Here is a 5,466-nt window from a genome sequence, read left to right as displayed (position 1 = left end):
TTTTACATGATCTTTGTCATGGTATGACTGCCTCTCTGGAGGGGATCTTATTTTACCCCATGGGTGCTTAGTGATATTGGCCTTCTGAATAGCCAACAGGGCTCCCCACTGTTTCATGACCATTTGCAGAACAGTATCAGTCTCTGGAGCCATTAATTTTTTTTCTCCCCTGGTACAAGAAGACTGTACACACTGAAATTGTGCCAAGATTTCTCTTCAACCATAGCATGAGATAAAGAGGATTTACAGGCAAAGAACTCCCTTGAACAGCAGCCAAAAAAGCAGATAACTTTTAAATAACACAATGTGGTGGAAGAAACTGCCTTGTGGCAATCTACTGTTGAGAGAAATAGCAACTATTTACAGTATGTGTTGTCAAACTCTATATGCTTAAGCTCTAGAGATGGTAAAAAGTTACCATACTGTTTACCGCCTTCCTTACATGCTGACACGGAATTGAAAGTTACATAAAGCAAAAGTCTTATGTTTTTTATTATCTTCAGCTAATTTCAGTTGATTTACAATACCCTCAACCACATGAGTAATTAATTCAATTTGAATGGAAACCAATTCAAAGAATACAGTAAAAGTGACATATTATAATAAAGTACCTAATATCTTATAGATGTGTCCCCTCACTTGATGCAAACTTAGATTTCAAAGGTAGATAAATAATAGATGCGTTTTTTTTTTTTTTTTTAACTGAAGAGGTATCTTCCTCGGTCCAGGTTGCTATAGCAAATACCACAAGTGGGTTAAACAACACGCATTTATTTCTCGCAGTTGCGGGGAATAGGAAGTGCAAGATCAAGGTGCAGGTGGATTTAATGTCTGTGGAGTGCCACTTGCTGGTGTGCACATCTCCTTGGGGAGGGAGAGAGGGAGATCTCCTGACTCCTCCTCTTTTTATGAGAGCAGTACTCACATCATGAAGGCCCCGCCCCATGACCTAATATAACCCAAACTACCTTTCAAAATACTATCACACTGGGGATTTGGGCTTCTCCATATGAATTTGTAGGGGAGGGACACTAACATTCCATCCACAGGAAGGCGTCTTTCATTATCAAGTGATTCATTCTCAGATTTCTCTAAATAGTAAATGCTCTTAAGGTTCTCAAAGTATAATTAGATTTCAAACATTCTTTCCAAAAACATTTTCTGGAACATATCTCCTGAATCAAATGAGGCTTGTTATGCTAAGACTCTCTAGTTGCTAACCAGGGAGAGTTGATACTATGATGGGGTTTAATTAGTCTCCAACACTGACAGCAGCAAAGTACTTGGGGGTGGTGTGCGGAGTGTGTTGGTGCGGGGGAGCAAGATTGTAAAACACACAGAAAATGAGGAGACAAAATGTCTTCTAGCCATAGAAATAGCGACCTTGGCTTGGCGCTTGTGGCTCAAGTGGCTAAGGCGCCAGCCATATACACCTGAGCTGGTGGGTTCGAATCCAGCCCAGGCTGCCAAACAACAATGAGGGCTGCAACCAAAAAATAGCCGGGCGTCGTGGCGGGCGCCTGTAGTCTCAGCTAGTTGGGAGGCGGAGGCAGGAGAATCGCTTGAGCGCAGGAGATGGAGTTTGCTGTGAGCTGTCATGCCATGGCACTCTACCCAGGGCAACAGCTTGAGGCTCTGACACACACACACACACACACACACACACACACAAATAGCGACGACTTTGACTGTGAACGGTCCAGGAAAGAAATATGCTGAGTCTGAAGGTCAGCAATATTCCATCTGCGAAAGAAGTGTTTTCTGTGAGAGGGCAGGAACACCCATCAGGATTCCTCACCTCTCTTAGTCTTAGTTGATATTCCTCTACAGTTTTAATTATAATACTGTAAATTAACATAAATTAACAAGTTGATTTGCTGCTCAAATACCTCAATACCAGAAAAGGAATTTGATTGTTTTAGAAAGGGTGGGGCTAACTTTCATTATACATTGTATGAAAGACACATTTAATAATCTCTGCATATGTCTTGGTGCCCGTAGCACAGTGGTTATGGCGCTGGCCACATACACTGAGGCTGGCAGGTTTGAACCCAGCCTGGGCCAGCTAAACAACGACAACTACAACAAAAAAATAGCCGGGTGTTGTGGCAGGCGCCTCTAGTCCCAAGTACTTGGAAGACTGCGGCAAGAGAATCGCTTAAGCCCAAGGGTTGGAGGTTGCTGTGAGCTGTGACATCACAGCACTCTGCAGTGACAAAGGCAGACTGTCTCAAAAAAAAAATAATAATCATCTCTGCATATATGGATATGTCAAGCTACTAGACCAAAACTGTCAGGAACAAAATTCCATAGATACAATGAGAAAACTTGCAGCGCTCGGCAAGCACTGCAGTGGTTCTCAAACTTTTCTACAGCGAGACACATATAAATGATAATATTTGTAAGTCACATTGCGATGAACTGGAGGGGATTTGAGGGATGGTGAAAAATAAATTATTAAACATTCTTTTTTTTTTTTTTTGTAGAGACAGAGTCTCACTTTATGGCCCTCGGTAGAGTGCTGTGGCCTCACACAGCTCACAGCAACCTCCAATTCCTGGGCTTAAGCGATTCTCTTGCCTCAGCCTCCGGAGTAGCTGGGACTACAGGCGCCCGCCACAACGCCCGGCTATTTTTTGGTCGCAGTTTGGCTGGGGCCGGGTTTGAACCCGCCACCCTCGGTATATGGGGCCGGCGCCCTACCGACTGAGCCACAGGCGCCGCCCTAAACATTCTTTATATTACATATTTGGGGTAGGGAAAATGAAATAAAAAACTTGTATGGATATATCAAATACTAAATTTATAAAATATTTACAAGTAAAATAGTCTCACATTTTAAAATGAGATAGTTAAGTCTGTCTCTGCGACTGTTATATGTCATAGACATACATACACTGATTTGCAACTCTAAAAAGCATCCAGTAATTCCTGATCAAACCTTTCACTTTCTTTTTTGTGAGACAGAGTCTCACTCTGTTGCCCTGGGTAGAGTGCCGTGGAGTCATACATCACAGCAACCTCAAAGTCTTGGGCTAAAGTGATCTTCTTGCTTCAGCTTGTCGAGTAGCTGGGACTACAGGCACCTGCCCCAACACCCAGCTACTTTTTCTATTTTTAGTAGAAACTGGGTCTCGCTCTTGCTTAGGCTGGTCTTGAACTCCTGAGCTCAAGAGATCCACCCACCTCGGCCTCTCAGAGTGCCCAGATTACTGGCATGTGCCACCACTCTGGCCCAAACAATTTACATCCTTTATTGTTACCTTGGTCAGAAACTGTGTTTACACAAGTAGAGGCACTGCATAGCAGGTTATCACTTTTTCTTTAATTAATTAAAGCTGCTTTTTTGCCCTTTATCAGATCATTTGATCTTTGAACTTTAAAGATTGTTTCATAGGTTTATCACTTCAAAATGTAACAGCTCTCTCTTTTCTTTCTTTGACGAATGCAACATTGAAATATTTTGTGATAACGAATGGGTTTCAAATCCTTAAAATGGTTTCATATTAAGTATTGCAACATTTTTAACAAAGTTTTTCTTTCAGCATAATAGATGTTGCTACTGCTATTCCTACTAATTCTGTAGTATATAAATTTCAACACTTATTAAACATCACTAGTGGTTTTTAAAAATCCATTAATGTGGCTTGGCACCTGTGGCTAAAGCAGCTAAGACGCCTGCAACATACACCTGAGCTGGCGGGTTTGAATCCAGCCCAGGCGCGCCAAACAACAGTGATGGCTGCAACCAAAAAATAGCTGGGCATTGTGGCAGGACCTGTAATCCCAGGTGCCTGCCACTCTGCCTACTTGGGAGGCAGAGGCAGGAGAATCGCTTGAGCCCAGGAATTGGAGGTTGCTGTGAGCTGTGAGCTGTGATGCCACGGCACTATACCCAGGGTGACAGCTTGCGATTCTGTCTCAAAAAAAAAAAAAAAAAATCCATTGATGTTCAAAGGTCCGTTCAATCTTGGATTATGTTTATGTTTAGTAAGATGCTTAAAATGTTAGTTTTAAATATATATAAATGTATATATATATAGTATATATATATTTTGTAGAGACAGTCTCACTTTATCACCCTCGGTAGAGTGCTGTCGCGTCACAGCTCACAGCAACCTCCAACTCCTGGGCTTAGGCAATTATCTTGCCTCAGCCTTCTGAGTAGCTGGGAGTACAGGCACCCGCCACAATGCCCGGCTATTTTTTTGTTGTAGTTTGGCAGGGGCTGGGTTTGAACCCACCACCCTCGGTATATGGAGCCAGCACCCTACTCACTGAGCCACAGGCGCCGCCCAGTTAACACATATTTTTAAGTTGATAACTAACTAACCTTCAAATCTGCAAAGAAAGAATCATTTATACTCACACAAATATCAATTCTTCTTTCCACTGACAAGCTTTTTCTGATCTTAATTCTCTGCAGAAAGCTGTAAACAGATGTGACTACACTGACTTGAATTCATCACTCTGAAGGTATCATTTAAAAATGTGGACTATAGAGTCATTTTTACACCATTTCTCTATACTTAAAACATTGAGTTCTTTCACTGATAGGGTTTTTTTTTTTTTAATAAAATCTTGATGTAAAGCCTTGAACCTACAACTTAAAGCATTATCACACACATTTAAGCAGTGTTTCTAGTAGATCTTATTTGTTTCAACATATTCATATAGTATGTTTATTATCGTATCTCAAGAACTTTGTTTTGGTACCTCTTTGCAGATCAAATAATGTTTTTTTTTCCCCCTAAGCATTTCTCTTTAGACAGTCTTAATTAGATTTATTATATGGGCACACCTAGCACTCAAGAGTTCAAGGCCAGTCTGAGCCAGATAGAGACCCCGTCTCTACCTAAGATAGAAAAATTAGCCAGGCACCGTGGTGAGTGCCTGTAGTCCCACTTACTTGGGAGGCTGAAGCAGGAAGATCATTTGAGCCCAAGAGTTTGAGGTTGCTGTGAGCTATGATGATACCACAGCACTCCAGCATGGGCTACAGAGTGAGACTCTGTTTCAAAAAAAAAAAAAAAAAAAAGTGAGATGTTTCCAGACCTTTCATTTGCTGGACTCAAACCTGGGCAATTTTTACATAAACTGTTAAATGGAATGATTCTGCAATTATGCATGTAACTTGGTTTTAGCTATGAAATTGAACTTAATCTAATACTAGTGTAACTGATTTCATAAACGAATTTTGCTTCTCATTTTGAGCTTGCAGATGCTTTAAAAAGTTCACTTTTTTTTTATCTTTAAGATCTACATTTTGGGCTTAGCACCCATAGCACAGTGGTTACAGTGCCAGCCACATACTGAGGCTGTCAGGTTTGAACCTGGGCTGGGCCAGCTAAACAACAATGACAACTACAACAAAAAAAAACCCGGGCATTGTGGTGGGTGCCTGTAGTCCCAGCTGCTTGGGAGGCTGAGGCAAGAGTATCACTTAAGCCTAAGTTGCTGCGAGCT

The sequence above is a fragment of the Nycticebus coucang genome, chromosome 20, assembly GCF_027406575.1.
Source record: "Nycticebus coucang isolate mNycCou1 chromosome 20, mNycCou1.pri, whole genome shotgun sequence".
NCBI classification, from domain to species: domain Eukaryota; kingdom Metazoa; phylum Chordata; class Mammalia; order Primates; family Lorisidae; genus Nycticebus; species Nycticebus coucang.
The sequence above is the reverse complement of the archived record's forward strand: the minus strand, read 5'-3'. Positions refer to the sequence as shown.